General features: G+C 41.3%; 1 long non-coding RNA gene across 1 annotated transcript; it reads right to left on the bottom strand.

The window, feature by feature from the left end:
• Positions 1-1,864: 1,864 nt before the first annotated feature.
• LOC123328690 lies at positions 1,865-22,673 on the bottom strand. The gene is made up of 2 exons (XR_006543713.1): positions 22,175-22,673; positions 1,865-1,981 (listed from the first exon to the last, which is right to left on the bottom strand). It is a non-coding gene; the product is annotated as an uncharacterized LOC123328690 (long non-coding RNA).
• Between the last annotated feature and the right edge of the window lie 3,673 nt (positions 22,674-26,346).

The following is a 26,346-nucleotide window of genomic DNA, read 5'->3' on the forward strand; positions in this document are numbered from 1 at the left end:
CAAAGGAAGGCTCTGCAAGGTAGAAAGAGGAAGATGGATGGTGTAGGGCCATTTAGACTTGAGGAACCACATGCTACAGTCTCCCTGAGTGTCTTTATTGCTCCCATACATCCTGGACATGGCAATGTGGGAGCCACCAATCAAAACTGCCAGTAGGCATTAACAAAAAGATGGTTCAGAAGAAGCCTGCTCCCCTAGTGGGAGGACAGGGAAAGAGTGGGCTAAGGACATGCAAACTTTCCCACGATAGTTTTCCTCTATCTCAAACACCAATGGAAAGCCTGCAGCCCAGTCCATCCACCCAGGTGATGCTCTGAAATTGGCTAGGTCTAGTTGTAAGGTAAGTCTTCACACCTGCCACATCAGGAAGAACACCAGGTGATCCAAGGAGGGACTTATCCTAATGGGGTAGTGTTGTCTGATACTATGACCCAAGTACTCTCACTCACTACAGCATGTTGTCTACTAATTATGTATGCACTCAGTGATGTCCGACTCTGACTCTTTGCAGCCCCATGGACTATATAGCCTGTCGGGCTCTTCTGTTCATGGGATTCTCCAGGCAAGAATACTGGAGTAGATTGTCATTCCCTTCTCCAGGGGATCTTCCCCAGGGATGGAACCTGGGTCTCCTGTCTTGCAGGCAGATTGTTTGCCATCTGAGCCACCAGGGAAGCCAGAGAGTAGGTAAAGAGTGTTCTTATCCAAGGCAAGACTTACAAAGAACAAAATGCAAACCTATCTCCAGGAGGTTCATGATAGAAACAGAGATGATCATGAGGCTAGAAAACTTAGAAAATCAAGGTGTGAGCTAGGTTCTTCAGGGGCCTGAAGAACGCATGGTCTCTGCTGAAGGCCAAATGTATAAAGTGACTTTTGTGCACAACTTGCTGACTCTGTCTGATTCCTGGTTGATAGAAGGGTCAAGGAGTCTAATTAAATTTGTGCTCTTCTATTATACACTCAGAAGGGGCATATTCCTTCTGCTGGCATTTGAAATCCATATGCAAGCATACCATCAGCAAAACCCCTTGTCATCTATCTGTCCCTTTCTCCAGCCTTTGCCCCTAACTGCCATCCAGGTGGTTTTCCTTCTTCTTCTTTTTTTTTTTTTATGTACAGATCTACTGATGGGGGTTGAAAGGTACACTCTGATTATTGTGAGAAACTGTATCCAGCCTCCATTTGCATTTGGAAATCACAAAGGGGAGTAAAAAAGTGATGCCTGCAGAATCCAGATGTTGATGCATTCGAGGACCAGGAATGCCCTTCCATCCTTCAAAAAACGTCCAACCCGCCATCAAAATGAAGCCTGTACAGCAGTCATGAGGTCGACAATAAACCTGAATTACTACAGCACTGAGAAGGCCAAGATTCAGTGGCGTTACATGATCTTCATTGAAATATAGAATATGTCTCAAAAATCAGCTTCATATTTGCCTGGGATCAACATTCTCTTTAAAAAAATAAAAGCTCTAGTTTGTAACAAATATGTTTGTTTTTCTTGCCTAATAATTCCCAGTTTAGAGGATAAGTTAATATTCTGTAAGTTAAGGACTAATATCTTTCTATGGCAATGCCGCTCTTTCTCTTTCATTCTCTCTCTCTCTCTCTTTTTTTTTTTTTTTTGACCCATCTGGTTTGTGAGAAAAGTCTCCTACCTCTGATATTTATACAATATCATGCAAATGTCAAAATCTGAATGTCATCTTCAAAGGCCCTTTTTATGTCAGGCAACCCCTTTATAGGGAAAAAATAAACAATTTTATGTATGCATGCTTGATGCCAGTCCAATTAATAAAAGCCTTTTTTGCTATGCTTGGCTACAAGCAAGTTTCTCTTTTGAAAATGAACAGAGGGAGAATGAGATAAAAGGTCTGTATTGTTTCCTTGCAAATTTTACAGTTTCATTTTTAATTTGTGTTTGCATGTGAGGCTCTTGGTACAGATGGTGTGATAGTCCACAGTATGTTCTGAGAACCTGAAATGATAACAAAGATATGCAAATTGAGAGGGTGCTTTGGACGAAAGCCAAGATATCCAATTTCACAATAGCTGAAAACAAATTGATGTACCCAGCAAACTACTCTGAGTAGCACTAGGAAATGTAACCGTGCCAAAGCAAATTATATTAATGACCTTAGCGGTTGTTGAGTTCTATTGGCCAGCTTAGCATTGGTTACATTTGTCTGCATTGGCACTTCACTTACTGTTCAAATCAACTTTTCTGGAAAAAAAAACCTTAATGAAAAATCAATCTTGATAATTGCAAAAAACATTATATAATGGTTTTTGCACTTGAGGAATGTTTTGTGATATTTAGTATTTCAAAAAGTAAAAAATGCAAATGCTTAAAATGGATGGAAAAATGCAGAAATTGATTATTTTAGGAAAAGAGTATTTTTTTAATTGCAAAGCAAATATAATAGTTCATAAAATAAGGTCTAACAAACAGTAGTATTTGCATTACATCAATGGGAAGTTTGGTTAAAATGACTCATACAGAGTGATTTTCAAGAATTTTCCTTATATCAAGACAGATTTTTGACAGATAATTTGTTAAATTCTGTGGTTCAGAATGTCAGATGAATTATTTCAGAAGAAAGGAACAAAGGAAGAAAGTAAATAAGGAAAAAGAGAAGAAAAAATCTATGTAAATATGGAAATATGATTATAAAGTCTAATTTATAACACATGCACTTTATTCAATTATATGTACAATTACTTGGCATCGTTTTGTACTTGAACTAAAAAAATTGATTGGAAAGCTCTATTTCAAAGTTATTTTTCTATCCTAGATGATGTTGGCAGCTTGCTTAATAATTGTGGAAATCTAACGTTCTGGAGTAAAAATGATGCAAATGAGAATGATTTTTTAAATCTTAAATCAGACTAAAAATATCCTTCAAGACTGAATAAAGATGCTGACTAAATTTAGATATTTGCTAATACAGATTTATTTTTTTAAAGCAAATGTTTTATGAACTGAAGCCAAATTACAAGATTTTTTTTTTTTTCGTGGATAATTAATCTGACCTTCTATTAAAATTGAAAAAGAGATAAATACAAACATAATTGTCAGGGCTGCAATTCAACTTTCAAAATCAAGAAAATGTTCGTACAAGCGATCTGCAACTGTGTCGAATTTTTCATTGTTCCTGCTTTTGCAAAATAATTCAGACCTAAACGGTTGACAACTCCAGCCCTTAAAAGCCTAAGGTTTCTTGAAAATTGAAGGCACACTTGTTGCTCAGAAATTAGTCTGCTGGATTTGAGAGCCTTGCAAGTAACTGAATGAAAATCGAGATTATGAAAATATTGTGAATTTTTATTTTGAGAAGGAAAAAGGTGAGATGACATGTCTGACAGCCAGACTCTGTTTCTTCTCACTTCATAATATTTTTTAGTCAAAAAGTATTTTTAAAGGATGTTATCCTCCTATAAGAAAGCAGCATGCATTTCACAAGACAGATAATAATTGAAGAGGGCGCAGGCACAGGCAAATGCAGTTCCTAAAAGAATAGGCCATTTATTCAAATGAAATATTTATTCAAAACTTAGAAATCCATTCTTCATTTTAGAATATTATTATTTTTTGTCCCAGAATTGCGACATATCCTGTGTTTTTTAATATATTTTTTACCAGATGATTTCTGATTTGAAAATTTCAAAAACAGAAATGACGGGAAATGGAGATTCCTTTTCTTCAACAAACTGGCAAATGCGGAGTGCTCTCTTTCTCCTTTCACGCGGGATGCCTATTGATATAGTTCAAGGCCAACTCAGTCTTGGCAAACAGTGTAAGTCTGAAAATTTAAAGTTTGGTTACCTAGGGACTTCCCTGGTAGTCCAGTGGTTAAGATTTCACCTTCCTGTGCAGGGGTGTGGGTTCAATCCCTGGTCAGGGAGCTAGGATCTCCCATGCCTCTCAGCCAAAAACAAACAAACAAACATAAAACAGAGGCAATATTGTAACAAATTCAATAAGGACTTTAAAAAAATTAGAAGAAAAAATAAAGTGCAGTTACATAAAGTGCAACAGGTTCACACGTTATCAAAAGTTATGTGAATAGTGGCTGTGTAGGATATTTTACTGCTGGATGCTGGAGGTTGGATAGGTAATTAGATAGTAGTGTATCTGAAACAAAAACAACAACAAAAAAAGAAAAAGCCTCTTCTCATCACAAGAGTAGTTCTGCAGAGAAGTGCACTTGATGTACGTGAAGCAAACAGGCAACAAAGCCTGTTTCTGTAACAAATAACAGCTTCTATTATCTCTTTAACCTAAGAAATGCCAAAATATAGGGTTTCTGATAAGCCCCCAAGTGACCCCCAGTTTAGGGGGGAAAATGCACTAAAAGGAAGATTCTGAAGCTGTCCATCAATTTTCAAGACACACATGAATCCTGAGCACTGAGGCAATGCGCTCTCTGTCTTCATGCATAATACATACCAAATAGGTGAAGGAGGATGTAAAGTGAATCTTAATTGGTTATAATTGTCATTTCATTTAGTAAAGTATTGTCTGGAGACCAGGATATCAATTAGCACTCTATGGACTCTGTTACTTATGAAAATACGCATATAGAGAGTCGAATGTGCTCAAGCAGCAGATATACTTTAATTAAGAAAATAGACAGTGAATTAAAGCCCTTTAAATTATCAACCAATTGCTATCTAGGTAGGTTTTGGAGCATCTACTTGGTAAAGTCAAAAATCAGTGTCACTTGATTTAAACGAACTGAGAAAACCTGTTTTGCCCATATATATATATATATATTTTTTTTTTTTTCTGGGCATTCCCTTGTTATGCCATAAGAAAAATTTCAACACTAGAAAAAAAAATCCCAGAGATGTCTGATAATGGAGAAAATTTTCTTCTTTAATTTTAAACCTCAATATGTATGCATTGCATGAAAACATAAGAAAACAATATTAAGTCAAGAGTCTCCCATGAAGATCTCTTTCATATGTCCTTCATTTCCTCAGAATTAATGGATGTTGAGGCATCAATAAGGTAGAAAAAAAGATGATTGATGTATTTCGTTTTATTATTAAATTGTTGGTAACCAAGGCAGCTTTTCTTTTTTCCGTGGGGATGAAGAGGGACCTGTCCCTTTTTAACCACTTGCTCTGAGTGACTTTTATACCCAATATCAGTGAGAAGAGAGGGTGAATGTCACCTCTCTTCTCTTCCTCCTCCTGCGAGTGCCTGCTCCCCCCCTTTGACTGACAGCCATAATAACCTTCCTACCCTAAGTGCCATGGAGACACTTTATTAGGACAAACAGCCAAGGAAATCTAGGAATGGAGCCAAGTCTGCAGTGAGTTATTATCGGGCTTGTATTTATCTCAGCTTTGTAATTTTTTTCAGTGATATGCAAATCCTGAAATAGATCTTCCTCTGTTGAAGGACAGGTCCCTCTGTTAATTGATCCACTGAGATTCCCTCTACCCTCTTTTAGCTCTCAGCCAGGGAAACGTGCTACATGAAAGGAGCTCAGAGCTGCTCACAGGACACAGAAATTCTCCACGCGCTCCTTCTGCAAGAACTTCCACGCCGAAAATGAATTTCTGCCTCATAAAACAACATGTTCCCTTCTCCATATTATCTGCCCAGCAGATCAAACTGATTTGTTTATTTGTTTATTCGTTTTGGAGGAAATACTCTTTCAAATGATAATGAAATGTGATTTCAGGTGGGATTTACATGTTCTGTTGAAATAGAGTGCACGTATATTGTAAATATATTAAAACTAATTCAGGGAGAATCAACATTTATTTATTTATCTACTTTAGGAGGAGGAAAGAAATGTGGAAAAGACCAAGAAGGAGAGAAAAGTCTGTTTTCCTCAGAGCCTCTCCTTTGTAAAGTCAAAATACAGGTGTACATCCACATACCTCTCCATTCGAAGAATATTTGGTATTTGTTATTTTGTTTCTCCATAACCACTGGGGGGAGGTGTGTTTATATTTGCATGTGTGTCTCAAGAAGTTTACGAATAGGACATTAATAATAAGGATAAAAATAATAGTACTATGTCTACATTTTATCTACATTGCCTTGATAGGTTACCGGGCACTTGGAATGTTTATATGACATGTGAAAGCAGTATTGGAATAAAGACAAGTAAAAATGATGAATTAAAGGACTAAATAGTGATTGGTATTCTGTACAGAGTCCATGGCATCAAAGGTGCTGTAAAACTAGAATCAGAAAGACTTGATTTGGAGCCTAATCTCCACACCATGTCCTTCTTTAAAGTATAAAATAAAAGTACATGTGTGGAATTGCTCAGTAAAGTAGCATTTCAAGATAAGACCCCAAAACAATAAAAATTAACCAATGTCATTCCTAAAGTCTGGTCAGATTAAGTGTGGAAAATAGGCTCCATGTTTGGAAATTCATTGTACACATTAGTATATTAAATGCCTGGAGAAGTCCGTCAGCAACTATCTGTTCAATCCAGGGTACTCCAAACCAATCTGCCCATGGAACACTCCCAGGTGTTATCTATTAATGTTTCCTTAGAGGAATAGAGAGCATATTCTACGTATTCAGCACTTTAACATTTAGCCATCTTCATTAACATTCAGTTCAGTTCAGTCCAGTCACTCAGTCGTTTCCGTCTCTTTGCAACCCCATAGACTGCAGTACGCCAGGCCTCCCTGTCCATCACCAACTCCCGGGGTTTACCCAAACTCATATCCATAGAGTTGGTGATGCCATCCAATCATCTCATCCTCTGTCATCCCCTTCTCCTCCTGCCTTCAGTCTTTCCCAGCAACACGGTCTGTTCCAATGAGTCGGTTCTTCACATCAGTGGCCAAAGTATTGGAGTTTCAGCTTCAATATCATTCCTTCCTATGAACACCCAGGACTGACCTCCTTTAGGATGGACTGGTTGGATCTCCTTGCAGTCCAAAGGGACTCTCAAGAGTCTTCTCCAACACCACAGTTCAAAAGCATCAATTCTTCAGTGCTCAGCTTTCTTTATAGTCCAACTCTCACATCCATATATTAACATAGGAAGCTATAAACACATTTTTGATGGGCAGTTGTTTAAGAGCTGTTTTCCCTTCCACACTGAAACCACAGATGAGCTAAAAAAAAAAAAAAAAAAAAATCCAGTGAGGTTTCGTTGTTGGTTTAGAATGTATCTTCAGGTTCCATCTCCTTGTTGCTGTTGTTCAGTCTCTAAGTTGTGTCTGATTCTTTGTGACCCCATGGACTGCAGCACACCAGGCTCCTCTGTCCTCCACTAATTCCCAGAGTTTCCTCAGATTCATGTCCACTGAGTCAGTGATGCTATCTAATCATCTCTTCCTCTGCTTCCCCCTTCTCCTCCTGCCTTCAATCTTTCCCAGCATCAGGTTCTTTCCCAATGACTTGGCTCTTTTCATCAGGTGACCATAGTATTGTAGCTTCAGCTTCAGTACGAGTCCTTCCAATGAATATTCAGGGTAGATTTCCATCTCTCTCTGTATGAATGGACTCCTCTCAGCTGGTCTCTCAAGGTGCCACCTCCTAGAGCAGACTTTGTCAGGTGTGTAATGGAGTGATTCTGTCCCCCAGGGAATGTTTGATGATATCTGAAGACATTTTTGTTTGTTGTCACAGCTTGGGAGGGAGATGGTACTGGTGTGTAGATACCAAGGATACTTTTAAATATCCCACAATGCCCAGGAGAGCTCCACATTGCAAAGGATTTTGTTATTCAGTCACTAAGTCATGTCTGATTCTTTGCAACCCCATGGACTGTAGCCAGGCTCCCCTGTCCTTCACTATCTCCCGAAATTTGCCCATGGTCATGTCCATTAAGTCAGTGATAGTCACCATTTATGACCATGTGTAAAGGTCAGCTCCATGATACTTGCATGATATACCTTTATCTTCAGAATTCTTGCTCTCTCTAGATTGTATATGGCTCCTCCCCTGCACTTACACGGCATCTATGCACCAACCCAAATCCACTAAATTTAGACACTTTGTATCTTAGAAAGAAGGAGTGTCTTTATTTTTGAAAACTTTGCCAGCTACAGTGTCTAGTGGTTAAAAGGGTCTAAAATAAATCTTGAATGAGTAATGAATGGGTGGGCTCACTGTCTCTTTCCTCTAAGCATTACAGAATTAGAGTGTCCCAGGAGCTTATACTTCAGTTGTGTGTTAAATTATGTTTTCTGAACTGTAGCATTTATTATCATGCTGAGAGAAATCTACTAAATATTTGCTTGGAAAGGATGAGTAGCCCTTAAATTAACCTCAGGACAATTACTATATATATTTATTTAGAGTTAGACAGCATATTGGAGAAGGCAATGGCACCCCACTCCAGTACTCTTGCCTGGAAAACCCCATGGCAGAGGAGCCTGGTAGGCTGCAGTCCATGGGGTCGCTAAGAGTCTGACACAACTGAGCGACTTCACTTTCACTTTTCACTTTCATGCATTGGAGAAGGAAATGGCAACCCACTCCAGTGTTCTTGCCTGGAGAATCCCAGGGATGGGGGAGCCTGGTGGGCTGCCGTCTATGGGGTCACACAGAGTCGGACACAACTGAAGTGACTTAGCAGCAGCAGCAGCAGACAGCATATTTAAAAGCAGAGACATTACTTGCCAACAAAGGTCCGTATAGTCAAAGTTATGGTTTTTCCCAGTAGTCATATATGGATGTGAGAGTCAGACCATAAAGGAGGCTAAGAGCTGAAGAGCTGATGCTTTTGAACAGTGGTGCTGGAGAAGACTCTGAGCATCCTTTGGATGGCAAGGAGATTCAAAACAGTCAATCCTAAAGGAAATGAACCCTGAATATTCATTGAAATGGCTGATCCTGAAGCTGAAGCTCCCATACTTTGGCCACCTGATGCAAAGAGCCAACTCATTGGAAAAGAACCCGATGCTGGGAAAGATTGAAGGCAGGAGGAGAAAGGGATGACAGAGGACGAGATGGTTGGATGGCATCACCAACTCAATAGATGTGAGTTTGAGCAAACTCTGGGATATGAAGAAGGATAGGAAAGCCTGGTGGGCTTCAGTCCATGGGGTCACAAAGTCAGACATGATTCAGCAACTGAACAACAACAATATATAATATAGTAATTCATATAAGACCAATGTGTAGAATTACAATCGCTATGTATGTGAATATAATACATATGAATTATTTTGCCCCAAAATGAATGACTGGAGAAAAATGTGATTTATATTATATTTGTGCACAATATGGGGCTTCCCTGGTGGCTCAGATGGTAAAGCGTCTGTCTGCAATGCAGGAGACCCGGATTCGATTCCTGGGTCGGGAAGATCCCCTGGAGAAGGAAATGGCAATCCACTCCAGCACTCTTGCCTGGAAAATCCCATGGATGGAGGAGCCTGATAGGCTACAGTCCATGAGGTCGCAAAGAGTCAGACACGACTGAGTGACTGTGCACAATATGGTTATAAAAAATGCACCAATAACTCAGACAATTTCTCATTGAACTTAACCAAAAAAGGGCTGTGGACGCTAAATTTGATCAGCACATTTCGTTCTATTTCAGGAAAGAAGCACACCCTGGTGGTTATGCTTCCCTCTTGGAGCCAAGGAATAGAAGCAGTGAGGGCTTACAGATGTGTGTGTGTGCACGCATGTGTGTTCATGGACTGGTGTTGGATCGAAGGGGATGGGCGCACCTCTGCTCTTCCTGGGTCTGAATCTTTCTCCACATGCATACTCTCACACATACTGCCCCCTCCCTCTCCATCCGCACCGAAAACCCTCTCTGGTGAACTCTCCCTGACTGCAGTCGCCGGCATAGCTTCTGCAGGCGATGGTGAGCTTGAGTAGAACATATCGGACAAGAAGCTCCAGCATGTGCTGCGTAATCCTCCAGCTAACCGTCCCAGCATTTCAAAAGTGAAGGCAAACTTGAAGGACCATAAACCAACGGAATTTTCTGACTTCCGTCCACCCTGTTTTTTAGGGAAAAATTATTTTATTTTCAAATTAAAAAAAATAAAATTCTCTACTTCTTGTATGATGGTTCAGCTAAATTCAAGCATGCTTGCCCTGCTTTATGCCATGTTCTTTTTTATGGAAACTGCCAGTAACATAGATTTAATTACATTTCCTAAATTACCTCAATTTGATCGATCACTTCCATGCTTACGATTAGATGATTTATTTATTTATTTATTTATTAATACTATCTGCCTGGCTCCCAGCAGACAGGCATGTCCCACTAGACATTCTGATTTAATTCCTATGTTTGTAACCTCGGCATCGAGAGATTGCTTTTAAAGTCCCATTAGCTGATTCTGATCTTGAGCAATTTTGGAAACAACTGGATTACAAAACGTCTTGTTTTACTTATTTCATGATCTTTTTATACTGTCATCATATGTAAAATATACCAGGAATTATTTGAAGAAGAAAGTATCACATGTTCTCCTTTATTATATGTGATGTGAAGCAGAAATAGAATAACAAAGTACATGGGACAAACTAATCAACTGGTCAATCTGGGGAAACCAACTATCATATTTTCTGTCAATGTGAAATGATATAAAAATAAAGGTTACCAAAAATAACACCACCACTTATTCAGAAAATATTGGACACACATGCCATGCCATTTTCCTTTCACCATTCAGGAATATTTTTTTCCTTTTTTCTAACTTATTAAGGTTAATGTAAGCAAGTTTGGGGCTTCCCTGGTGGCTCAGTGGTAAACAATCTGCCAGTCAAAACTCGAGACCTGGGTTCCATCCCTGTGGGGGGAAGATCCCCTGGAGAAGGAAACGACAACCGACTCCAGTATTCTTGGCCTCAGAGAATCCCAGAGGAGCCCGGTGGGCTACAGTCCATGGGTTCTCAAAGAGTCAGATACGACTTAGCAACTAAACAGCAAGAATGAACAAGATTATACTTGCTCTTACAGATCACAGATTACAAATTATTCTACTGCAACGCCCTGAGCTCATCATGCCTATGTGTACCAGTCTTTTCAAAGCTTACATTTAACAGGGCCCAACAATTTTCAAAGAAAAAAATCAGAACAATTATTTCATTCGGTTTCTTCAAAATTCTGGAGAAATGATTATGATAGGAATTCGGATTGACATGTACACAGTGCTGTATTTAAAATAGATAAACAGCAAGGACATACTGGAGAGCACAGGGAGCCTTGCTCAATATTATGTGGCAGCCTGGATGGGAGGGGAGTTTGAGGAAGAATGAAGTGAAGTGAGGTGAGGTGAAGTCGCTCAGTCATGTCCGACTCTTTGTGACTCCATGGACTATGCCAGGCTCCTGCATCCACGGGATTTTCCAGGCAAGAATACTGTAGTGGGTTGACATTTCCTTCTCCAGGGGATCTTTCCAGACCAAGGATAGAACCTGCGTCTTCTGCATTGGCAGGCAGTTCCTTTACCACTGAGCCACCAGGGAAGCCCACTCTGATTTATCTCTCTCTAATAGGGACCCCTGTGATTATGTTGGGCCTGTTTCAATAATCCAGGATGGTCTTTTATCTCAAGATATTTAAACGTCATCATATATGAAAAGTCTATTTTTCTATATAAGGTGACAGATTCACAGGTTCCAGGGCACAGGGCCAGAAAATGTTTAAGGCAACATTATTCTGCATATCATAATATTCTTCTAACAATCTCATCCATATACCTAGAACTGCTGATTAGCTTTTAAATACCTATTATTTTATTTTATAATTAATGGATACTTGAGAAAATACTCATTATTAGGAAGAGAAGAGAAAAAAATAAAAATATAGAAAATAAAGCAGATGCAGAAGAAAAATTCAAATAAAATTCTCTGTAATTAGTATCTTGATAAAAGTCAGCTGATTTAGATGGAATTTTTGTCCATTAAGTGTGGTTTGCTGTGAAAGTTCAGGCAGTTCAGTTTATTTGCTCAGTCGTGTCCGACTCTTTGTGACCCCATAGACTGCAGCATGCTAGGTAGGCCTCCCTGTCCATCACCAACTCCAGGAGTTTACCCAAAGTCATGTCCATTGGGTTGGTGATGCCATCTAACCATCTCAACCTCTGTCATCCCCGTCTTCTCTCACTTTCAAACTTTCCCAGCATCAGGGTCTTTTCAAATGAGTCAGCTCTTTGCATCAGTGGCCAAAGTACTGGAGTTTCAACTTCAACATCAGTCCTTCCAATGAACACTCAGGACTGACCTCCTTTAGGATGGACTGGTTGGATCTCTTTGCAGTTCAAGGGACTCTCAAGAGTCTTCTCCAACACCACAGTTCAAAAGCATCAATTCTTCGATGCTCAGCTTTCTTCACAGTCCAACTCTCACATCCATACATGACCACTGGAAAAACCATAGCCTTGACTAGATGGTCCTTTGTTGGCAAAGTAATGTCTCTGCTTTTTAATATGCTGTTTCAGTTCATTTCAGTTCAGTCGCTCAGTCGATTCTGACTCTTTGCGACCCCATGAATTGCAGCACGTCAGGCCTCCCTGTCCATCACCAATTCTCGGAGTTCACCCAAACTCACGTCCATCAAGTCGGTGATACCATCCAGCCATCTCATCCTCTGTCGTCCCCTTCTCCTCCTGCCCCCAATCCCTCCCAGCATCAGAGTCTTTTCCAATGAGTCAACTCTTCGCATGAGGTGGCCAAAGTACTGGAGTTTCAGGTTAGCATCGGTCCTTCCAAAGAACACCCAGGACTGATCTCCTTTAGAATGGACTGGTTGGATCTCCTTGCAGTCCAAGGGACTCTCAAGAGTCTTCTCCAACACCACACTTCAAAAGCATCAATTCTTCAACACTCAGCTTTATTCACAGTCCAACTCTCACATCTATACATGACTACTGGAAAAACCATAGCCTTGACTAGATGGACCTTTGTTGGTAAAGTAATGTCTCTGCTTTTCAATATGCTGTCTAGGTTGGTCATAACTTTTCTTCCAAGGAGTAAGCGTCTTTTAATTTCATGACTGCAATCACCATCTGCAGTGATTCTGGAGCCCAAAAAAATAAAGTTTGGCACTGTTTCCACTGTTTCCCTTCTATTTGCCATGAAGTGATGGGACCAGATTTATTTATTTCTGCTTTATTGATGATGCCAAAGCCTTTGACTGTGTGGATCACAATAAACTGTGGAAAATTCTGAAAGAGATGGGAATACAGAACCACCTGATCTGCCTCTTGAGAAATTTGTATGCAGGTCAGGAGGAAACAGTTAGAACTGGACATGGAACAACAGACTGGTTACAAATAGGAAAAGGAGTTCGTCAAGGCTGTATATTGTCACCCTGTTTATTTAACTTATATGCAGAGTACATCATGAGAACCGCTGGGCTGGAAGAAGCACAAGCTGGAATCAAGATTGCAGGGAGAAATATCAATAACCTCAGATATGCAGATGATACCACCCTTATGGCATAAAGTGAAGAAGAACTAAAAAGCCTCTTGATGAAAGTGAAAGTGGACAGTGAAAAAAGTTGGCTTAAAGCTCAACATTCAGAAAACGAAGATCATGGCATCTGGTCCCATCACTTCATGGGAAATAGATGGGGAAACAGTGTCAGACTTTATTTTTCTGGGCTCCAAAATCACTGCAGATGGTGACTGCAGCCATGAAATTAAAAGACACTTATTCCTTGGAAGGAAAGTTATGACCAACCTAGACAGCATATTCAAAAGCAGAAACATTACTTTGCCAACAAAGGACCGTCTAGTCAAGGCTATGGTTTTTCCTGTGGTCACATATGGATGTGAGAGTTGGACTGTGAAGAAGGCTGAGCGCTGAAGAATTGATGCTTTTGAACTGTGGTATTGGAGAAAACTCTTGAGAGTCCCTTGGACTGCAAGGAGATCCAACCAGTCCATTCTAAAGGAGATCAGCCCTGGGATTTCTTTGGAAGGAATGATGCTAAAGCTGAAACTCGAGTACTTTGGCCCCCTCATGCGAAGAGTTGACTCATTGGAAAAGACTATGATGCTGGGAGGGATTGGGGGCAAGAGGAGAAGGGGACAACAGAGGATGAGAAGGCTGGATGGCATCACTGACTTGATGGATGTGAACTCCAGGAGTTGGTGATGGACAGGGAGGTCTGGCGAGCTGCAATTCATGGGGTCGCAAAGAGTCGGACATGACTGAGGGAATGATCTGATCTGATCTGATCTGATGGGACCAGATGCCATGATCTTAGTTTTCTGAATGTTGAGTTTTAAGCCAACTTTTTCACTCTCCTCTTTCACTTTCATCAAGAGGTTCTTTAATTCTTCTTCACTTTCTGCCATAAGGCTGATGTCATCTGCATATCTGAAGTTCTTGATATTTCTCCCAGCAATCTTGATTCCAGCTTGTGCTTCACCCAGCCCAGCATTTCTGATGATGTACTCTGCAAATAAGTTAAATCAGCAGGGTGACAATATACAGCCTTGATGTACTCTTTTTCCTATTTGTAACCAGTCTGTTGTTCCATGTCCAGTCTAACTGTTGCTTCCTGACCTACATACAGATTTCTCAAGAGGCAGGTCAGGTGATCTGGTATTCCCATCTCTTTCAGAATGTTCCACACAGTCAAAGGCTTTGGCATGTAAATAAAGCAGAAGTATATATTTTTCTGGAACTCTCTTGCTTTTTCGATGATCCAGCGGATGTTGGCAATTTGATCTCTGGTTCCTCTGCCTTTTCTAAATCCAGCTTGAACATCTGGAAGTTCACAGTTCACATACTGCTGAGGCCTGGCTTGGAGAATTTTGAGCATTACTTTACTAGCATGTGAGATGAGTGCAATTGTGCAGTAGTTTGAGCATTCTTTGGCATCGCCTTTCTTTGGGATTGGAATGAAAACTGACGTTTTCCAGTCCTGTGGCTACTGCTGAGTTTTCCAAATTTGATGGCATATTGAGTGCAACACTCTCACAGCATCATCTTTCAGGATTTGAAATAGCTCAACTGGAATTCCATCACCTCCACTAGCTTTGTTCATAGTGATGCTTTCTAAGGCCCACTTGACCCCACATTCCAGGATGTCTGGCTCTTGGTGAGTGATCTTACCATTGAGATTATCTGGGTCATGAAGATCTTTTTTGTACAGCTCTTCAGTGTATTCTTACCACCTCTTCTTAATATCTTCTGCATCTGTTAGGTCCATACCATTTCTGTCCTTTATTGAGCCCATCTTTGCATGAAATGTTCTGTTGGTATCTCTAATTTTCTTGAAGAGATCTCTAGTCATTTCCGTTTTATTGTTTTCCTCTATTTCTTTGCACTGATCACTGAGGAAGGCTTTCTTATCTCTTCTTGCTATTCTTTGGAACTCTGCATTCAAATGGGTATATCTTTCCTTTTCTCCTTTGCTTTTCATTTCTCTTCTTTTCACAGCTATTTCTAAGGCCTCCTCAGACAGCCATTTTGCTGTTTTGCATTTCTTCTTCTTGGGGATGGTCTTGATCACTGCCTCCTCTACAGTGTCACAAACCTCTGTCCATAGTTCATCAGGCACTCTGTCTATCAGATCTAGTCCCTTAAATCTATTTCTCACTTCCAGTGCATAATCATAAGAGTTTTGATTTAGGTCATACCTGAATGGTCTACTGCTTTTCCCCACTTTCTTCAGTTTAAGTCTGAAATTGGCAATAAGGAATTCATGATCTGAGCCATGGTGCTCCGGGTCTTGTTTTTGCTGACTGTATAGAGCTTCTCCATCTTTGGCTGCAAAAAATATAATCAATCTGATTTTGGTGTTGACCATCTGGTGATATCCATGTTTAGAGTCTTCTCTTGTGTTGTTGAAAGAGGCTGTTTGCTATAACCAGTGTATTCTCTTGGCAAAATCTAATTAGCCTTTGCCCTGTTTCATTCTGTACTCCAAGGCCAAATTTGCCTGTTACTTCAGGTGTTAATTGACTTCCTGCTTTTGCATTCCAGTCCCCTATAATGAAAAGGATATCTTTTTTGGGTGTTAGTTCTAAAAGGTCTTGTAGGTCTTCATAGAACCGTTCAACTTCAGCTTCTTCAGCATATGTGGTCAGGGCATAGACTTGGATTTACATGATACTAATTGGTGTTCCTTGGAAAGGAACAGAGTTCATTCTGTCTTTTTTGAGATTGCATCCAAGTAATGCATTTTGGACCCTTTTATTGACCATGATGGCAACTCCATTTCTTCTAAGGGATTCCTTCCCATAGCAATAGATATAATGGTCATCTGAGTTAAATTCACCCATTCCAGTCCATTTTAGTTCGCTGATTCCTAAAATGTCGATATTCACTCGTGCTGTCTCCTGTTTGACCACTTCCAATTTGCCTTGATTCATGGACCTAACACTCCAGGTTCCTATGCAATATTGATCTTTATAGCTTCTGACCTTGCTTCCATCACCAGTCACATCCGCAGCTGGGTGTTGTTTTTGTTTTGGCTCCATCCCTTCATTCTTTCTGGAGTTATTTCTCCACTGATCTCCAGTAGCATATTGGGCACTTACCGACCTGGGGAATTCCTCTTTCAGTGTCCTATCTTTTTGCCTTTTCATACTGTTCATGGGGTTCTCAAGGCAAGAATACTGAAGTGGTTTGCCATTCCCTTCTCCAATGGACCATGTTTTGTCAGAACGCTCCACTATGACCTGTCCGTCTTGGGTGATTCTACATGGCATAGCGCATAGTTTCATTGAGTTAGACAAGGCTGGCTGCGCGGGCGCAGGAGGGCCAAGAGAAGCTACTCCACATTCAAGGTCAGGAGGGGCGGCAGTGAGGAGATACCCCCTCGTCCAAGGTAAGGAGCAGTGGCTGTGCTTTGCTGGAGCAGCCATGAAGAGATACCCCACATCCAAGGTAAGAGAAACCCAAGTAAGATGGTAAATGTTGCGAGAGGGCATCAGAGGGCAAACACACTGAAACCATAATCACAGAAAACTAGTCAATCCAATTGACCACAGCCTGGTCTAACTCAATGAAACTGAACCATGCCCTATGGGGCCACCCCCACCAAGATGGGCGAGTCATGGTGGAGAGGTCTGACAGAATGTGGTCCACTGGGGAAAGGAATGGCAAACCAGTATTCTTGCCTTGAGAACCCCATGAACAGTATGAAAAGGCAAAAAGATAGGACACTGAAAGAGGAACTCCCCAGGTCGGTAGGTGCCCAATAGGCTACTGGAGATCAGTGGAGAAATAACTCCAGAAAGAATGAAGGGGGGCTGGTGCACTGGGACGACCCAGAGGGATGGAATGGGGAGGGAGGAGGGCTCAGGATGGGGAACACATGTATACCTCTGGCGGATTCATTTTGATATATGGCAAAACTAATACAATTATGTAAAGTTTAAAAATAAAATAAAATTAAAAAAAAAAAAAAAAGAATGAAGGGATGGAGGCAAAGCAAAAACAACACCCAGCTGTGGATGACTGGTGATGAAAGCAAGATCTGATGCTGTAAAGAGCGATATTGCATAGGAACCTGGAGTGTTAGGTCCATGAATCAAGGCAAATTGGAAGTGGTCAAACAGGAGATGGCAAGAGTGAATGTTAACATTCTAGGAATCAGCAAACTAAAATGGACTGGGATGGGTGAATTTAACTCAGATGACCATTATATCTACTACTGTAGGCAGGAATCCCTTAGAAGAAATGGAGTAGCCATCATGGTCAATAAAAGAGTCCGAAATGCAGTACTTGGATGCAATCTCAAAAATGATAGAATGATCTCTGTTTGTTTCCAAGGCAAACCATTCAATATCACAGTAATCCAAGTCTATGCCCCAACCAGTAACGCTGAAGAAGCTGAAGTTGAACGGTTCTATGAAGACCTACAAGACCTTCTAGAACTAACACCCAAAAAAGATGTCTTTTTCATTATAGGGGACTGGAATGCAAAAGTAGGAAGTCAAGAAACACCTGGAGTAACAGGCAAATTTGGCCTTGGAATATGGAATGAAGCAGGGCAAAGGCTAATAGAGTTTTGCCAAGAGAACACACTAGTCACAGCAAACAGCCTCTTCCAACAACACAATAGAAGACTCTAAACATGGACATCACCAGATGGTCAACACCAAAATCAGATTGATTATATTCTTTGCAGCCAAAGATGGAGAAGCTCTATACAGTCAGCAAAAACAAGACTGGGAGCTGACTGTGGCTCAGATCATGAACTCCTTATTGCCAAATTCACAATTAAATTGAAGAAAGTAGGGAAAAGCAGTAGACCATTCAGGTATGACCGAAATCAAATCCCTTATGATTATACAGTGGAGGTGAGAAATAGATTTAAGGGACTAGATCTGATAGACAGAGTGCCTGATGAACTATGGACGGAGGTTTGTGACATTGTACAGGAGACAGGGATCAAGACCAACTCCATGGAAAAGAAATGCAAAAAAGCAAAATGGCTGTCTGGGGAGGCCTTACAAATAGCTGTGAAAAGAAGAGAAATGAAAAGCAAAGGAGAAAAGGAAAGGTATAAGCATCTGAATGCAGAGTTCCAAAGAATAGCAAGAAGAGATAAGAAAGCCTTCCTCAGCAATCAATGCAAAGAAATAGAGGAAAACAACAGAATGGGAAAGACTAGAGATCTCTTCAAGAAAATTAGAGATACCAAAGGAACATTTCATGCAAAGATGGGCTCAATAAAGGACAGAAATGGTATGGACCTAACAGAAGCAGAAGATATTCAGAAGAAGTGGCAAGAATACACAGAAGAACTGCACAAAAAAGATCTTCATGACCAAGATAATAACGATGGTGTGATCACTCACCTAGAGCCAGACATCCTGGGATGTGGAGTCAAGTGGGCCTTAGAAAGCATCTCTATGAACAAAGCTAGTGGAGGTGATGGAATTCCAGTTGAGCTATTTCAAATCCTGAAAGATGATGCTGTGAAAGTGCTGCACTCACTATACCAGCAAATTTGGAAAACTCAGCAGTGGCCACAGGACTGGAAAAGGTCAGTTTTCATTCCAATCTCAAAGAAAGGCAATGCCAAAGAATGCTCAAACTACCGCACAATTGCACTCATCTCACACTAGTAAAGTAATGCTCAAAATTCTCCAAGCCAGGCCTCAGCAGTATGTGAACTGTGAACTTCCAGATGTTCAAGCTGGATTTAGAAAAGGCAGAGGAACCAGAGATCAAATTGCCAACATCTGTGGGATCATCGAAAAAGCAAGAGAGTTCCAGAAAAACATTTATTTCTGCTTTATTGACAAGTCAAAGCCTTTGACTGTGTAGATCGCAATAAACTGTGGAAAATTCTGAAAGAGACAGGAATACCAGACCACCTGACTGGCCTCTGGAGAAACCTATATGCAGGTCAGGAAGCAACAGTTAGAACTGGACATGGAACAACAGACTGGTTCCAAATAGGAAAAGGAGTACATCAAGGCTGTATATTGTCACCCTGCTTATTTAACTTATATGCAGAGTACATCATGAGAAACGCTGAGCTGGAAGAAGCACAAGCTGGAATCAAGATTGCCTGGGAGAAATATCAATAACCTCAGATATGCAGATGATAACAGCCTTATGGCAGAAAGCGAAGAAGAACTAAAAAGCCTCTTGATGAAAGTGAAAGAGGAGAGTGAAAAAGTTGGCTTAAAGTTCAACATTCAGAAAACTAAGATCATGGCATCTGGGCCCATCACTTCATGGCAAATAGAAGGGAAACAGGGGAAACAGTGTCAGACTTTATTTTTTGGGGCTCCAGAATCACTGCGGATGGTGATTGCAGCCATGAAATTAAAAGACGCTTACTCCTTGGAAGAAAAGTTATGACCAACCTAGATAGCATATTCAAAAGCAGAAACATTACTTTGCCAACAAAGGACCGTCTAGTCAAGGCTATGGTTTTTCCAGTAGTCATGTGTGGATGTGAGAGTTGGATTGTGAAGAAAGCTGAGTGTCGAAGAATTGATGCTTTTGAAGTGTGGTGCTGGAGAAGACTCTTGAGAGTCCCTTGGACTGCAAGGAGATCCAATCAGTCCATTCTAAAGGAGATCAGTCCTGGGTGTTCTTTGGAAGGAATGATGCTAAAGCTGAAACTCGAGTACTTTGGCCCCCTCATGCGAAGAGTTGACTCATTGGAAAAGACTCTGATACTGGGAGGGAATGGTGGCAGAAGAGAAGGGGACGACAGAGGATGAGATGGCTGGATGGTATCACCGACTGGATGGACGTGAGTTTGAGTGAACTCCAGAAGTTGGTGATGGACAGGGAGGCCTGGTGTGCTGCAATTCACGGGGTCACAAAGAGTTGGACATGACTGAGCGACTGAACTGACTGGTGACCATGTGATTAGATTGGTTCATTTCTGTGATTGTGGTTTTCATTCTGTCTGCCCTCTCATGGAGAAAGATAAGAGGCTTATGGAAGCTTCCTGATGGGAGAGACTGAGGGGGAAACTGGGTCTTGTTCTGATGGGCGGGGCCATGCTCAGTAAATCTTTAATCCAATTTTCTCTTGATGGGTGGATCTGTGTTCCCTCCCTGCTATTCACCTAGGGCCAAACTATGGTGGAGGTAATGAAGATAATGGCGACCTCCCTCAAAAGGTCCCATGCAGGCACTGCTACGCTCAGTGCCCCCAACCCTGCAGCAGGCCACCACTGACCCACGCCTCCACCGGAGACTCCCGGACACCCACAGGCAAGTCTGGGTCAGTCTCTTGTGAGGTCACTGCTCCTTTCTCCTGGGTCCTGGTGCACAAAGTTCTGTTTGTGTCCTCCAAGAGTCTATTTCCCAGTCCTGTGTAAGTTCCGGCAGCTCTATGGTGGGGTTAATGGCGACCTCCTCCAAGAGGGCTTATGCCATCCCCAAGTCTGCTGCACCCAAGGGCCCCTGCCCCTGTGGCAGTCCACTGCTGACCCGCACCTCCGCAGGAAACGCTCAAACACAATTCTGTCTCAGTCTCTCTGGGGTCTCTGGGTCCTGCTGCGCACAAGATTTGTTTGAGCCCTCTTCACGAGTCTGGTGGGAATGGGGTTTGATTTTAAACATGAATTCACCCCTCCTACCATCTTGTTGGGGCTTTTCCTTTGCCCTTGGACATGGGATATCTCCTCACAGCCCTCCAGTGCCTACTGTCTTACTGGGGTTTCTGTGACCTTGGACATGGGGTATCTCCTCTCCACCGCTCCAGTGCCACTCAGCCACTGCTTGCCACTCCAGCATAGCACAGCCTTTGCTGTGAAAAAGCACATCTGTACCAAAATATTTTAATTGAAATAAGAAATCCATGAGAAAGATTGGACTCAAAAATAAGAATTTTTTCAAGGAAAAAAAGTAGTAAAATTAGAAGGAAATTGAGGTGATGCAACAGCTGACTCAAGGAATTTTAGATAAAAGAGACAATTACCCCCCTCCCAGAAAAAAGAAAGAAAAAAGAGGAACAGTTCCCTGTGAATTTCAGAGGGAAAGAGTATGCGACTCTAGATTTAAAATGCCTGGAAAATCCCATGGACGGAGGAGCCTGGTAGGCTGCAGTCCATGGGATTGTGAAGAGTCGGATACGACTGAGTGACTTCACTTTCACTTTTCACTTTCATGCATTGGAGAAGGAAATGGCAACCCACTCCTGTGTTCTTGCCTGGAGAATCCCAGGGACAGGGGAGCCTGGTGGGCTGCCATCTATGGGGTCGCACAGAGTCGGACACTGACTGAAGTGACTTAGCAGCAGCAGCAGCAGCAGCAGCAGCAGCAAGGCATTGATAAATCGGTAACTCAGAGCATGAAAATGATACTTCCAAAGAGAGAGCAAATAGCTCCTATAGAAATGATGGGAATCAGAATAGCTTTAGATTTTTTCAAGCAATAATGTAAGTTTTGGAAACAAATCCAAAATTTCTTTTAAATTTTTGAGAGAAGAAGACTTTTGGCCTAGAATGTGATACCCATGCAGTAAAACAAGAGTAGTGGTTGAATTAACATTTTTTAGATAAGCCAGTGTATTTCAGACATATAAAGACAAAAATAGCTTGACCTCCTGCATACCCTTTCCTAGCAAAATCTGCAGCAGGTTCTTTGCAAAAAAGAGCATAAGACTAGAAAGCTGAGGTTTAAGAAATTGAGTCTTCATACAATAAAACATTAAAAAATTGCCCTGAAATAAAACCTGGGCAGCAGATCTGGAGAGCAACCATTAAGGATGGGAAGACAAAACACAGTGTTGTGTGATGCGGCTCTTCAGGAGGGAAGTGGAGGGATAACTTACCTCTTTAACAAGTTCCTAAGTGATGCTGCTGCTGTTGGCTTGGGTCCCACACCATCCTCTGTGGCTGAGGGCTTTTTGCTGGCTGAAGAAGTACATCAGGCCATTTGCAGAAAGCAAACTTGAAGTGCCCCAAATTAGCAATGCTCAGCATGGAGACAGGTCTTCCTTGGTGGCTCAGTGGTAAAGAATCCTCCTGCCAATGCAGGAGACACAGGCTCGATCCCTGGATGGGGAAGATCCCCTGGAGAAGGAAATGGCAACCCGCTCCAGTATTCTTGCTTGGAGAATCCCAAGATTACAGTGGCTGACTACAGTCCAAAGGGTCCCAAAGAGTGGGACATGACTTAGCAACTTAGCATGCATGAACAATGTGGAGGGAGTTGCTTTGTAAATACTGGAGCCTCCTTGCCCTTAGGTAGGAAAACTCTGAATCTCCGGATAGGTAATTGGCTTGATGATGAATTCTTTATTGGTCTCTCCCTTTCTTGTGTCACTTCACTAATTCCCTACCAATATTTCTTGAAATAACCTCTCCAATAAGCTACTTGACTTGAATGCAGATTCAGCTTCCAGGAGAATCCAAACCATAATAGGGAGTGCTCACGGAAATCAGTTTAATCAAATGAGTATAAACACAATTAAAAAAAAAATTAAACTTTCCAGTAGTCCATTAAAATAGTTTTTGTATAGGCATCTGTTTTATTTTCTTACACATGCAGCCGTTCAAATGGTTTATCTGCTGCCCACGAATTAACAAGCATGATGTATTAGAACCGCTTTTGAGGATGATTTAAAAGTCACATGCTCATCACTGGATTCACTTTCCTCGTTTCTGAAAGCTAATTACCAATTTGTCTCATTGAAATGTGAGTGGTCCTGTGGAAAGTAAAATATAGTTGTTCGTATTTATTTACAAGCCAGGAAATTGTTGACAGGTTCGCCACCGCCACAGAAGCTGGAGAAAGAAATTGAGATGATTTTTATTGATGCGGACTTCCAAGAGGTAACATTTCACCACACTAATCTGAGAACAAGGAAATCTGTCCAACAGGAGGCACTTTTAAGCCCCGAGACAAGGATGATCCACGTCAGTTTTTCCTCGATGGACAAAATGAGAGCGAAAGGTTTAGATCCTTAAAGAAAAGAGAAAGAAGTGCTTTTCAAAGCCTTGGTGATCCTGCGGGTGACAGGGACCCCGCTGCCTGAGGGCACTTCCACAGGCCACTGCAGCCTTCTTCCCTGTCGCTGGTGGAGGCATGGTTTTATCCTCAGGCAGAGCTGCACGGAGTCAGTGAAAACCCCTTTCAAACATCAGATGCTATGTCACAAGTCTGCACGCTGCCTTCTTGCCGAGCTTATAATGAGTTTTCCTCGCTGCTATACCTGAGCCCCAAAATGCACATTAAAGGGCACTGTCAATTAACATTTGGATCAAAATGTGACCTATGTGACGACTGACAGGGCTTCTTGCAGATAGTCCTGCAGAGTCCAAGTGTCTACTCGTATATTCTCAACAGTCTATTACTAAGAAGGTGGAATGTTCAATTAAAAGGAGGTAACCCTTTGGGACCCACAAAAACACAAGAATTCTGCATATTACTGTTAGTTATGTGATATCTCTTAATAAATGGGCAGTTTCTTTGTAGTGAGGCTCATATCAGAAGCAAGAGATACAGACAACGTGGGCTCAAGTCTCCTGACTTTACTCCCGAGAAGCCAGACCACCTTGGCTGAATTTTGCTCTCTGTCTGCCACCACACCTCACCCCCGGCCAGTCTTTCCCCATATAAAAAGGTGTGTCCATCATTACAAAGAATGAAATAATGCCATTTGCAGCAAAGGGAGGCACCTAGAGATTGTCATACTAAATGAAGTAAGTCAGACACAGGAGAGATATCATATGACATCCTTTATATTTGGAATCCAAAAAGACATGATATAAACAAACTTATTTACAAGACAGACTCACAGACTTACAGAATCCAGGGAGAAGGGTGGGGGTAAGGGATAGTTAGGGAGTTTGGGACCAAAATGTACACTCTGCTATATTTAAAATGGATAACCAAAAGGGACCTACTGTAGAGCACAAGGAACTCTGCTCAATGTTATGTGGCAGCCCGGATGGGAGGAGGGTTTGGGAGAGAATGGATCCATGTATACGTATTGCTGAGTCCCTTTGCTGTCCACCAGAAACTATCACAGCATTTACTCCAATATAAAATAAAATTTTTTTTAAAAGGCAGCACTGTATTGGTGAAGGAATGGACATGCAGATCAGTCAAGCAGGACAGAGAACCCAGGCACAGATCCGTACAGAGTCCACCGACATGGGCGGTTCCTCCTAGAACTGAATCAGTTACTAAAAGAGAAAATATGTATCAGCATCTAGAGTTGGACTGGCCTTCTCCTGAGGGTTATTTAAGAGCATCTGTGTGTGTGAACATCTGCAGATACCAAAATCCAATTCTGGTCTTCATTTTCAAACATTTCCTTGAATGTTGCTGTTCAAGGAATTGAGACGACACTCTAGATTCAGAGCACGTGACTGTCTCTTTCCTGCTTCAGGGTGAAGACTGCTGTCCACGCAGGTCTTCTGGTTATCACACTGTGCATCTTACTGTTCTGGGGCACACTTGATGCTATTCCAGTCTGTACTGGTGTGAACTTGGGTGCACACATCCAAGAAACGGAGCTAAATGATCAACCATACAGGAATGCCGAGCTCACCCCACAGCTTCAGACTGCAGACACTCCAGTTCCTCCTTCTCTCCCCAACATTGCTCTTGCACAGCTGCTCCAGCATCTTGGTTGTTTCTGAAACACCAGGCTCACTGCTGCCTTAGGCGCCGCCATCCCTGTTGGAAGCTCCACAGCCCAAATACCCATGGAGTAAAATCTTCACTTTGTTCAGGTCTGTTCTCAAAAGTCATCTCCTCAGCCAGGCCTGCCCAAGCTGCACATGCTAACATTTCAGTGCATCACTTGAAGTGTTATATTATTTTGTTTCTTATATTTCTTTACACTTTGTTTTTCACCTTAAGTGATAATCACTAAAAAAAAAAAAAAAAAAAAACTATGAATGTTTATGTATATATCTTTTTCACTCGGATAGATACTGTATGATAGTAGGGATTTTTCTTCTGTATTCTTGTTATATAAAAATGCCCTGCACATAGTAGGGTCTCAGTAAATTTCCAGTGAATGGAGAATGAACTTTATTTTATTTTTTTAAATTAGTTTGCTATCGGAGTATAGTTGCTTTAAAATGTTATGCCAGTTTCTACTGTATAGCAAAATGAATCAATGTACATAAATCCTCTCCCTTTAGGTCTTCTTTCCCCTTCAAGTCACAACAGAGCACTGAGTAGAGTTCCCTGTGCTACACAGTAGGTTCTCATTCGTTACCTATTTTATACATAGTGCCAACAGCATACATGTGTCAATCTCAATCTCCCAATTCAACACACCCTCCCTCCTTTCCCCCTTCATATCCATACATTTGTTCTGTACATCTGTATCTCTATTCTGCTTTGCAAATAAAATCAGCTATACCATTTTTCTAGATTTCACACATATGCATTAATATATGATATTTGTTTTTTTCTTTCTGATTTACTTCAGTCTGTATAATATCTCTAGGTCCATTGACATCTCTACAAATGACTCAATTTCATTCTCTTTATGGCTGAGTATTATTCCACTGTATATAGGTACCACATCTCTATCCACTCCTCTGTTGATGGACATTTAGATTGCTTCCATGTCCTGACTATTGTAAATAGATTGGCAATAAATATTTGAGTGCATGTGTCTTTTTTAATTATGATGTTCTCCAGGTGGATGCCCAGGAGTGGGTAGCAGAGTTTGCATTAACTCACTGACAAAAGAAACAAAACAAAAAGCCAAAAAGCAACTGTCAGCTAAGGACTGTCCTGGAATGACCTATTTCTATTTGTTCAGCATCAGTCTTTCTAATATTGACCCTCCATCAAATGTCCTTTTTGTCTTTGCTCTCTTGCTGCTGCTGCTGCTAAGTCGCTTCAGTCATGTCTGACTCTGTGCGACCCCATAGACGGCAGTCCACCAGGCTCCCCCATCCCTGGGATTCTCCAGGCAAGAACACTGGAGTGGGTTGCCATTTCCTTTTCCAATGCATGAAAGTGAAAAGTGAA

Source organism: Bubalus bubalis, chromosome 12 (genome assembly GCF_019923935.1).
Source record: "Bubalus bubalis isolate 160015118507 breed Murrah chromosome 12, NDDB_SH_1, whole genome shotgun sequence".
Lineage (NCBI taxonomy): Eukaryota > Metazoa > Chordata > Mammalia > Artiodactyla > Bovidae > Bubalus > Bubalus bubalis.